The sequence below is a fragment of the Gallus gallus genome, chromosome Z, assembly GCF_016699485.2.
Source record: "Gallus gallus isolate bGalGal1 chromosome Z, bGalGal1.mat.broiler.GRCg7b, whole genome shotgun sequence".
Taxonomy (NCBI): domain Eukaryota; kingdom Metazoa; phylum Chordata; class Aves; order Galliformes; family Phasianidae; genus Gallus; species Gallus gallus.
In genome coordinates, this window is record NC_052572.1 from 3,018,119 (window position 1) to 3,030,236 (window position 12,118).

At 39.7% G+C, this 12,118-nt stretch overlaps 1 protein-coding gene across 4 annotated transcripts in view; it reads right to left on the reverse strand.

The window, feature by feature from the left end:
* The window catches only part of SETBP1 (SET binding protein 1), a 269,348-nt gene that overhangs the window by 54,667 nt on the left and 202,563 nt on the right, over positions 1-12,118 (reverse strand). The gene's annotated exons all lie outside the window — the stretch shown is intronic.

A 12,118-nucleotide genomic window follows, 5' to 3' on the forward strand; every position in this document is an offset into this window, starting at 1 on the left:
GAAATAAAAGGTAACACTCCTTTTCAGCTCTGAAACCCAAGTTATTCCTCCTGGGCAGTGACATGATGTTTTTTGAAAGCAAATTGCACTGGGGTCTAGCCTGCTGCCTGTCCTACCTTCTCGTGCAGCTTCGCATCACGCTTAGTAGGGTAGAGAAGCATCTCTGAGCCCCTTTTTTCCTGAGCAGAGATGTTAAGGAACATGCTAGCAGCAGTGAGATGTGCTGTCAGTCAGGGATTTGAGTTTGTCACTCATCCTCACAAATTCTCCCACCTCTCTAGCATACAGAACCTCTCCAGATCAACTTCACAGGCAGCAGGTGGGCTTGGTCAGTGGCTCCCAAGCACTCGTTTTTCTGAGCTCATCTCAGCAGTGATTCTTTTGGTGGAGACGCACAGTTAACCTCATCTAGGATTAGGGAAAGACTGAGCTGGGGAGAGATAGATATCTCTCCAGTCATTCCTACAAATGACATGCCCTTGGCCTTTCCCAGGGAAGGTACGGCATCACTGTCTGTCCCACACACTGCAAAGTCTCCCTCTAGCAAAACAGCTGTAATCAGTGCTGTTCAGCAAATCATGGCAGCTACCAACATGCTCATGCAGATGTTGTTTGCAGACTACTGGAGATGATGCCAGCCAGACACTTGGCACCATGATCCAATCTGGGAGATGAGGAGCTTTCTAGGCTCATACATAACATTCATTATTTTTGTATTTAATAAGAAAATTGACGTGACACATCAGGGAGACTGGTCAGTCAGCTAGCATGGAAACTATTAGCGTAGAAAAAATGAATAGCCTGGCAGTTAAATGTCTGTAACACCCACACACTCCCTGGAAACAGCTTAGAAATAGGGTTATTCATTCAAATTTATCCCATGGTCCCTGGGCCCCATCGTGGTGGTTAAAAGAGGCTGAAACACTTTGCACAGCATGCTGCTGGATGTGGACGTGCTGTGGCAAAGGGTGGCTGTTTCTAATGCAGGCTTACCCCAACTCATAAAATCCAGCAAACAGAGCTCAGAAATTCTGCAGAAATACTGTGATATGGGACATTTACTGTGATATGGGACATTATGAACTACCCAGAGATGGTTTTCACAGAATCATGTAATTGTAGAGGTTGGAAGGAACCTCTGGAGATCATCAAATCCATCCCCCTGATAATGCAGTTCACCTAGAGCAGGAAAGCATCCATGTGTGTTCTGAATATCACCAGGCAAGACTTCATAAACCTCTCCATAACAGGCTCTGACAGAGCCTGTTCCAGTACTTCGTCACACTAAAAGTAAAGAAGGCTTCCTTATGTTCAGATGGAACTTCCCATCCACTGGACTTTTGCCCATGAGGTACTTATCAAGATTGTTAAGATCATCTCTCACTCTTCTCCTCTTCAGGCTGAATGGTCCCAGGTCTCTCAAGCTTTCTTCATAAGGATTTTTCTCCATTTCCCTAATCATCTCTGTAGCCCTCTGTGGGACTCTCGCTACAAGTTCTTTGTCTTTCTTGAACAGAGAAACCCAGAACTGAACACAGTGTTCCACATGTGGGCTCACCAGGACAAATTAGAGTGGAAGGATCACCTTCCTCAACTGGCTAGCCACATTCATTTTTATGCAAAAGATATTATTGGTCCTCTTGGCAACAAGGGCATTATGGGTTATGGCAAGCCTGCTGACTACCACAACACCCTGGTCCTTCTCCACAGAACTCCTTTCTAACAGGTCAGCCACTAATTTGCACAGATGCATAAGGTTATTCCTCCCCAGGTGTAGGACTCTATGCTTGCCCTTGTAGAACCCTACAATATTCCTCTCTGCCCAACTCTCCATCCTGTCCAGCTCTTGCTGAGTGACAGAACTGACTTCTCATGTGTCAGCCACTCCTCCCTGCTTTGTGTAATCAGCAAAGTTGCTGAGGGTGCTCTCTATCTCATCATCCAGGTCACTGATGATGTTAAACAAGATGAGATGCAGTACTAACCCCTGGGGAAAACCACTAGTTACAGTCCATCAACCAGACTCTGTAATGCTGATTACAACTCTCTGAGCAATCCCAGTCAGCCAGTTGTCAATCCACCTCACTGTCCATTTGAGTATTCCACACTTCCTAAGCTTACCCATGAGGATGTTATGGGAGATGGTGTCAAAAGCCTTGCTCGACTCTAGGTACATATAACATCCACTGCTCTCACCTCATCTACCCAGCTGGTTGTGACATCATAGAAGGCTGCCAGATTGGTCAAACATGATTTCCTCTCAATGAATCCACACTGATTACTCCTGAAAACCTTATTTTCTTCCTTTTCTTAATGATGGCTTCAAGAGGCTTCTGTAGCATGAGAGGTTTAAGAAAAACACATATAGTGGGTCCTGGAAATCACTGTTTACCAATTCTGTTTTCTGCATGCTCTCATAGTGGATCAGTCTTCCACTAATACATCTTTAAAGCTGCTTGATAAAAACAAACAAACAAACAAAACCCCACTAACAGGAGCTGTTGTCCCTCTGGTTGCAACTTTTACCCAAGTTCCATTTTCAGGCAAACACTCTCAAATTTATCATTCATTCTCTTTTACTGTTTTATACACTGTTTTTATCTCTTGACTGTGTGTACACCAGTAAATAAAATGAGCCAGCTCCTATTTTCCGGCCGTGAAAGCAAGTAGATATCTTGACTTTTTTTGCTAGGGCAACATTTCCTACGCAAACCAGGGTAGCCTTATGTGTGTGTTGCTAGCAGTAAACAGTCTCTGGCTCATGATGTCCAGTGAGTTACACTTAGGTGTTATTTGAGGAGAGTCTACCTTGCACAGGCCAAGATGTCCTGGCAGAGGATATCAACAGCTAATGAAAATCATCTCCTATCCACATTCAGTACACCGGTACAGATGTTACCTCTCAGTCTGCAGCTTAATTCATTGATTCAACAGCATTAAGATCAGCAGGTACATAGGAGATTTACACTCATGTTTGCAAGAAAAAAAATCTCCCCTGACTCTTATGATGTGATGGATCAAGTGTGACTATAGCAGGAGTCCAGAAGACTGGCTTCAACTGGCTGCCTAGCATTTGGATGGCCAAAGTCAGACAAAAATCTCATGCTAAAGGATTAATGGCTTCCTCCATTTTTAAATCTGAATGGTATTAAAACTAACCTCGATTTTTCAAGGGAATGAAGAAATCTTACTAAGAACATATGCAGTTCAGCTCTTTCCTGTTAAGTTGCCATATGGCAGAGGAGTGATGAGAAGAAGAAAAATATTGACAGTGATGATATATCTCATTACAGAGCATACGGACCAAATTTTCCTCTCAGTTACACCAGTGAAAATCTGGAGTGAACAGCCCTGACTCGATAGGAAAATCAGATCAGTCAGTGGATATACAAAGCCAATTATGAGAATGAAACAAAAGCAAACTTGAAAAACATTATGGTATAGTAAAAAAAGGCATGCACTAGAATGCCAGAAGACAGGAAGTCATTGGACCCAACATGCTTACTCTTCCTTTGAAAAAAAACAAAAGTGGTCAGGATCTTGTTTTATGCCTGAACTTGGCAAACTGTATGAAAGCTGCCCAAAAACATCTGTTCTGGCTTCCAAACATTTATACAGCCCTTTGTTAGAGCACCAAAGATGGCATCACATCAATACAAAGGAAGTGCTGCAGAAGAGAGCAGTACAAGGATGCTAGAGGGGCAAGTCCAAGTTTAACACATGATCTACAATGTTTTACACACCAATAACTTTCATTTATTCCTTGCTGAACATTTAGATGACCAAAACTAGAAATGATATATGACATAAAACCAGCAAGTGCTTCATGGAGTGAGAATGCGGGAGGTGGTGCATTCCACATTACTTGGAAATAGCTTAGTAGCAAAAGCTGCAACAATAGCATTGTTTGACCACCACATTATAAAGACACAAAAGCAAACACAGCAAAGAGGATTTCTGGAAATATAACTGAAAATGTGTGGCTTACTTGAAGCTTACAAACAAATAGCAAAAGAAGTATTTTACTTCCAGTAATCTTTTTTACCCACTTTGAGATAGGCAGAAGTGTTATACAGAGTTTTGCTTTGACCTATATGTCAAGATGGTGTCACACATAGAGCAGAAATAAGAAACAAAAACTCAGTCCAAAAAAAAAAAAGAAAAACTCAGAAAGTTTTAACATCAAAAATTTCACACACACATACGCAAAAAGAGTTAAATTGCAACTTAATAAATAAACTTTTTTTTTTTTTTTCTTGGAGGCCTATAAAGACTGAGGTTTTGCAAAAGATTTCAAAGACAAATTATAGCCAACTCAGTATCCACAGTTTCTTTGGAAGCAGCATGGAACATTTGGCCAGAAGAAAGAGTGCCAACTATCCAGTGCAAAGCCTATACTTTAATTTGTAAAAGCAAAAAGTTGTGATTTATACCTCTGAAAGGAAGAAATAAAAAAAAAAGAAAGAAAGAAAGAAAGAAAGAAAGAAAAATAATAATAATAAAAAGAATCTAATAGCACATTCTGTGTAGGTTTATTATTTTGCCAACAGTTTGTGGGTTGGATGGTGAGGTACGTTCCTGAAGATTAGACATCACCATTTTTTAAAAACAAACAAAACAGCAGGAAAAATCAAAATTCCCCTAAAGCAGAGGCAGTCCTTGAAAAAGTTCGGAGCTGTTGGCTCTTTTTTTTTTTTTTTTTTTTTTTTTAAGAGAATTAATCAACCAACAGTGTTCATCAGCTTTGGCTCACAGATAGCATTTTTGCTTCCAGTTGAGGACAATTAGAGGCACAGTGTCAACTGATCATTTATTAGGTTGTGTTAAGTTCTCTGGATACACATTGTTTTTGTGACACCAAAAAATTCTCATGAAAAATGTGCTGTTACATGCAGACATACCCTGGTTTCTTCTTTTAAACTCAACACATTTAGTAGTTCAGGGGAAACTAAAGTATTTTTGAAAAGAAATGCACACTAAAAGAAAGTGGTATGGCTTCAGGGTCAAAATCAACTTGCAAATGAAAATCAAGCAGCGTAACTGATAAGTTAGCAGTCCATTCTTTTGTGCCTGATGGTACACTTTGTAGCACAGATAAAGGAAAAGAATATTGATCTACATAAATAAGAAGAATGTAAATATTTAAGAAGGTGAAGATTTGGTCCTTTATATTTACTGTGACAATGTTTCATCACATTACTCTCCAGTATCATTTCTTCAGCCCTCTTAAAACATCAGAAACCTCTCAATGAATGTCTCTGGTAGGTGACCCACAAACATGTTCATGATGGATCCCCAAGAAATCACTCAAAATTTGGCCAGATTTTGTGGTTAAAATTTGATTTATTTTTTTTTTCCAGAGAAGGCTCTTTTTCATTGTCATGACTTCTCCCAGTCACCAAAGGCCTCTTTTCAAATTAAAAGTCAAAATAAATACATCATAAATACGTTGTGCAACAAATACATTGTGCAATAAAAGAGCCCAGCCAAAGGGAAAAAAAAAAAAAAAAAAAAAAAAGAAAAACGTGCAAGAAAGCCCAAAGGATGAAACAGTGTCATTCTGCAGACTGAAAAAGATCACTTATTGCTGAAAAAAAAAAAAAAATACTTATATGCTGCACATTGTTAGTTCTTCTGGGTTTCTTGGTAGTCTATCTGGAAAATCTATTTCTTTAAACTCGCCTTTAAAATATCTTCTATAATCCTAGCTACAACAAGAGAGATTTGGGAAACAAGAAACTACATTTAGAGCAACTCCAGGTACCTGTTGTAATGGTAATCACACTTTTCCAGTCTCTATAACGTGTGTGAGTTTTCAGAGCTCCTCTGCCCATCTGTCCATCTCCTCCTTAAAGGTAGTTGCACATTAATGGGAACACATCTTTTTACATAAAACTAATCTCTCCTGGAAGCATTCAGGCAGCGTGAAGGTTCTTTTCCCTGGGTCCTACCTGATACAGATCAGGATACGTCCTTTCTGTAGTCTTTCTTAGTCCTGCCCACAGTTCTATCTACTTGAGCCTCATGTTTTATGAATCACTGCTATTACTCTTAAGCTGGTTTCCATGAGGGCTTTCATCTTTAATGTTTTTGTTCCTAATACATTAGTCTTATTTCAACTTTCACTTCCTGTGGCAAGATATATTATAAAGTTAAAAAATAAAAGAAGCTTCTGAAGTGTAGTTGGTAAGAAAATTTACTTCTGCACTGAGAGAGAAAAAGGATGGAATATAAAAAGACCAGAGTGAATCTGTTAATCAGGGGTAAGGAGAAGGATTTGCATAGACCCAGTGTGACATTATCTTCTTCTACATGCCTTCTTATCCATGTTCTTCGGATGGGATTCTAGATGAGATGGCTATAATATAGCAATTACTATGTCCTTGTAAAAGGTGGTAATTGAATAAATCACAGAAGTGTAGTACATCAGGCTGACATGTGCTTACAGAAATATGTGGCTGATCAGTCTTCATGGCAACAGGAATTTTCTTATTTGTGTATATTTTACAAACAGTATTTTTTAAAACATTTTGTTCCTCCTTATTTTTTCTCCCACCTATTCAATTTTGTATTATTTCCTAGGTTCTCTTAAACTAAGATTATGCCCCACTGGCAAATTTTCTTATAAGAGTGTCATAGTCATCAAGAGAACAATGTCATTTGGATGAATTAGGACACCCTTAGGAACCCTCATAAGAGCTGGAAAATCTATAAAGTTCTTACTGAAAGGTAACCCAGCTTGTGATTTTGTCTTTTAAAGTAAAATATTAGGGTTGCTTTAGAGATTTGGAGCACTTCTAGTCATGGGAAAGAGAGCACCATTGCTTTCTTAGGCTATCAATATATATTTGTGGGGCAGCAATAACTCTTCCAGTGAGTTTCATGTTCCCATTCAAATATCTTTGCTTGTTTAAAACAAGGCAAGTATTAAAAAATGATACTATGCTGCGTATTAAAAATAAAGTGGCTTGACAGTTGAGTTAAAATAAGCACTGCTACTAGTTCGATGTAAATACTAGGGAAATCATATCCTAAAAATGACTTCTATTGCCCCTGGGCATGATCACTGAGGGGGAGAAATGGCACCTGCTCTTCTTTAGTCATTTACCACTGCTGGGGAAAGAGTCTCTGGAGAGACAATCCCTGTCGGCGGAGAAAAGGTCAGGACTGCTCTATTTCTGTCTCTGGTAACTCTGTATAACTTTGTGGTTGACACTGCAGTAAGAATTACTGACACTTGTGCACAATGATGCATTAAAATCTGTTGCAATTAGCTGCTTCTCGCTTTGACACTGACCTTCTGGCTTTAGAACTTCCTGCACCTTTGTTTATCTGCCCGTAAAATGAGGATAAAGATATTGACCTCTCTTGTAAAACCAGTCTGAGATTTACTGCTGAGAAGAACCATGTACAAGTTAGGTAAAGTATTTAACACCCAATAACTAACATGAAGCGAACACAAATTCCGCTGTCTTGTCAGTTCTCACTGAGAGAGGCAATCTTGTGAGATTCACTTCTGCCTGAACTTGACTCAAAAAGCCTTGTTTATATGAGAGACCGCTGACCACCAGACAATTTACATTGGTAAAATTTTACTTGGCTTTCAGAGCACCTCCTACTCCCCAATTACCAATTTCTCTTGGGAGAAGCAGTAAATCCTACCTTTGATGAGGGTATAAGGATGACAGTAACAGAAAAAATGATGTTTTCTAGTTACAGCAATGGCTTGGAAAAATTAGTGTTCTTCTGTCCATAGTTTTTAGTTTGGTCCAGTTTAGTGGACCAAAGATTATAAGGACAATGAAGTGAGGGTCAGATGACAAAGCAAGATCCCTCCTGCACAATGTTGGGAACAACATCAGCTGACAGTACTATGCTATACTGTCAAGTATAAAAAAGTTGCCCCTGGTCCAGTAGACCTGATGACAAGATCCCACAACACACATGCATGACCATACAGCCTCCTCCCCATGAGACCACTCCTTTTCATGGCTAGTTTGACATCAGTGTCCCTTGAGTGTTTAGAGACATCACCCAGTTTTATCTTATTTAGTGGGAAACATTTCCCCTTTCTCCTGACTTAGCCCTGTAACATTTACCTTTTTCACCTGCAAGTGAATGCAAAGTGCTTAGTGAGTAGTAAGATTATAGTATTCTTCATTAAGAATTTAAATATAGAGAAAATTAAATCTGACTTGAAATCTAATGAGCTATTTTGTAACTTGATGAAATGGTGTGACCTACCAAGGGACTTAGTCCGAAGAGTTTTGTTTGCTAATCTGATGGTAGGCACACAGAAGGACTTCAGGAATACCAGCTTCTCTTGGGAATCTTGCCCACCACTGAAACTGCATGGCTATAATTAACATCAATCATGCTAGCAAAATGGAAGACCAAAAGCTACTTGAGGGACCACAGTGCTCAGAATGAGCACCTGTGCTAGCCAGAACTGTCACTGGGGAGTAATTAGGTCTTCTGCAAATCCTAGTAGGACTCTCACATCTCCAACTACCTTCTGACACATCTCTCTTTAACACTGAACATGAACTGTGGAGTCCAGAAATATGTGGGTTAACACTGGGAAACAGGATTGAAAAAGAAAAGAAAGAAAAGAAAAGAAAAGAAAAGAAAAGAAAAGAAAAGAGAAGAGAAGAGAAGAGAAGAGAAGAGAAGAGAAGAGAAGAGAAGAGAAGAGAAGAGAAGAGAAGAGAAGAGAAGAGAAGAGAAGAGAAGAGAAGAGAAGAGAAGAGAAGAGAAGAGAAGAGAAGAGAAGAGAAGAGAAGAGAAGAAAAGAACAGAAAAGAAAAGAAAAGAAAAGAAAAGAAAAGAAAAGAAAAGAAAAGAAAAGAAAAGAAAAGAAAAGAAAAGAAAAGAAAAGAAAAGAAAAGAAAAGAAAAGAAAAGAAAAGAAAAGAAAAGAAAAGAAAAGAAAAGAAAAGAAAAGAAAAGAAAAAGCTGCACTCTTGGAGAGAAAACAATGTCTCTTCCATGGAACACTTTAACAACTGTAAATATATCAATACTGTCCACATTTTAAGTAGGCTTTTTTGTAATTCACAATGCTTCAGAAAATGTATCTGCACTGCTCTCTACCCAGGTATGGTGTGAAAGTAAAGCAGAAGGGCCATATAGTCATAATAATACACTTCATTTATAGATCTCATTTCATTTCCATCATTTCAAAGCCTTGCCAGTATTAATTAATTGAAATCTTGCCACAGCCCTTTGAGTTAGGCAAGGACTATTATACCATTATATATGTAGGTAAATGTGGAGACCCTGGAGGCTAGATTGAGAGTGCTTGCTTTAGGCACTCAATTTATGTGTTGCAACATCTGTAGAAGAATAGGTGCTTGGCTCCAGCAGAATGATTCAGATCACTTAATGCATGTGCCTACGCAAACGGCATAAGCAATGCAGAGACAGATGCCTCTGAAGCAGCAAAGTTCACATGTTTCTCTGCTGACAGAATGGTGAGCTGTGGTGCATCCATGGGATGATTTAGTGTGGTTGCACACAGCTACCCAGGTGTAGGCACTAGGAAATATTACTCTTGGGACTGTGGCCAGGTAAGCACTCTCCTGTCTGCATGGGATTCCAAATGTAAATTCCCCTCTGAAGGGCAAGCACCTGTGTTGTGGGATAAGTGGGAAGAGGAAGCAAAAGATAATGATTGTTTAAGAGATAATACAGAAACTAGAAAATGAGAAGTAGGCTGTCCAGCCCAAACAATATGACCCAAGTATTCCCGCTTCCTGGTCCAATACCAGGCTATAGGTGAGGCTGGGGAAGCAGTGCTGACTCCTCCTCCTGAAGCTTGACTTCTCAACAACCAAAAACGTAAGATACGAATGCTAGATTGTGTCATCCTAGTGGAAGAGGAGGCTTTTTGATCATCAGCTTTCTATTTTAGAGCTCTGTCATGGAAAGACATGGAAACAGACCAGGGAACAGGCAGTCTCTTGTGTTCAAGGCTTACCTGGCAGTTACAAGTGCCCAAATGCTTCCACACTGCCACACTTTTTCCATGTATCTCTCCTACATCCTGGTATCCAGATCCTCCACACTCTGCACTTGTTAGCTAGAGACATTACAGAATCATTTGTTCCATCCAAGAGGAAAGCTGGGCATGGCCAAGAGGGGAGCACGCTCCACGTTCCTCTCCAGGCATAGTATGGAGATATTGCCTAGTGAAAATGAGGATCAAGCACTGAGCAGCATACTTTTGTCTATCTACACGAGACACTGAAAGCCCTCAGCTGTGTGAACACCAGCCTTCTTGTAACAAGCAGTTCAGAGAGAGTCTCTCTTCCTGATTTGGCCCACAAAACCAGTAGAAATATGCCCTGATTTTTACTTGTTGCGGTGTTTCATGTTAGCTCAATATCATCTAAAAACAATGGTTTTGATCAGACTGTGAGTCAGAGAAGTTGACCGTTTTCAGCACCTCAAAAAAAAGTAAAAAATAATAAAAAAAATAGTGTCTGCTAGGTGCTATACACCTAACTGCTTTGAGCTTTCGATCAGTGAACACATGTGAAACCATATGCTTACACTCTTAAGTTACTCTTAAGCCTAATATGCACTGTACAGACTCATACACTTGCTCAGTTTCTCTGGGAAGTAAGTTCTACTTGAGATGAAAAGGATGGAGCCATTCCCTGGGACTTAGATACATCCAATTCATTCATGTGGGGACTCCAGTTGACTCATGGATGGTTTAAATCAAACTCACTGACTTGCTCAGACTAGGTAGTATCTCAGATGCAGAACCAAGAAAAAAGTCAGAAGTTCTTAATCTGGGTTTGAGCCTGATTTATTATCATTTTTACCTTGAAGGTGTTTCTTTAATCTCAGCAAGACTCTTTCCCAAGTAGCAGTATAGAAGAATTTGGGTTAATGTGTCCCGCTCTACCCACATAAGAGTAGCTCCTATTAGTGTTTTAGTAGTTGCCCTTTTTTGCAAGAACTTGCAGAGCTGACTTGGCTAAACTTTTAATGGGTATGCTTCTAGTGTGGGAGGAAATGTTAAGCACTGCTTATTGTTACTTAGCATTACACACCCAAATGCCATAACTCTATCTAGAGTTCACAAGCATCTAGCTACTTTACTATCTACTGCAGCACACCGTATCACATCTACAATCTTCCTTACTGCCTAAAGTAATGTCATGATGCACTGTAGGAGTCAAAGAATGCTGGTTTTGCAAAATGCATGCATTGCTTCAGATTGCAGTGAATCCATTTAACAGATCGGGCAACAACCATTAATTTCAGTGCAATAGATTTCTCTGCTCTTCTTATTTACCAAGAAGCTGCCTCACCAGATCAAATCAATGAAATTGCAACAGAATTCCTAGCATAGTGTCAGCCAATATCTGCCTAGAATCTCAGAGAGGTAACTATTATAAAATGCCTCCAGTTTCTTTTTCTGCCACATCTCTAGCACTCAGTCTGTTCTGCTGGAAATAGTAAAGTTAAATTTTTCCAATGTACTTGGCTGAGTCAGAAGTGCTTTTGGGCAGTCATGCACAGGCGCACGTATTGACTGCTTTGCTAGCAGTAACTTTGGCCCTGCTGTGCCAAAGGAGATGTGCTATTGTCCTTGGGTGCACTTCTTGAGGCCACGTGTGGGGCGTACACAACTCCACCCTCAGCTGAGGTAGGAAACTTGTTCAAAGTGGTTTTGAGGTTTTGTTAAGAAGCAAAACAGGAAATCTGCATGAATTTGGAGTTTAACTATTTTTTTAAATTTCTTGCTCTCCTAATTTTATCACTTTTTTTCTTTTTTTTTTTCCTAATAGAAAATAAATAAATATCAGAATTAGAAATATTCTGCAACTGAGCACGTCCCAGTCCTGGGATAAGCCCAAGCTTTTAGTGGTGAAGAATGAACTTCAGGCAGCAAAGAGATCCTGGAGTAGGCTTGGGAATTTTCTTTTCTTTTTAAAGCAAACCAAGCAACTCAAAGTCTGTGTCAATTTATTCAAGTGATCTTATGCCAACTAATCATAGCTGGCACAGAAAACAATGCTGACTGTTGCTCCTTTCTCTGCCTACACTTGAGGCAAGGAAGGCCAAAGGCATAGAGCTGAAATGGCAGCCCTGTTCCATCTGGA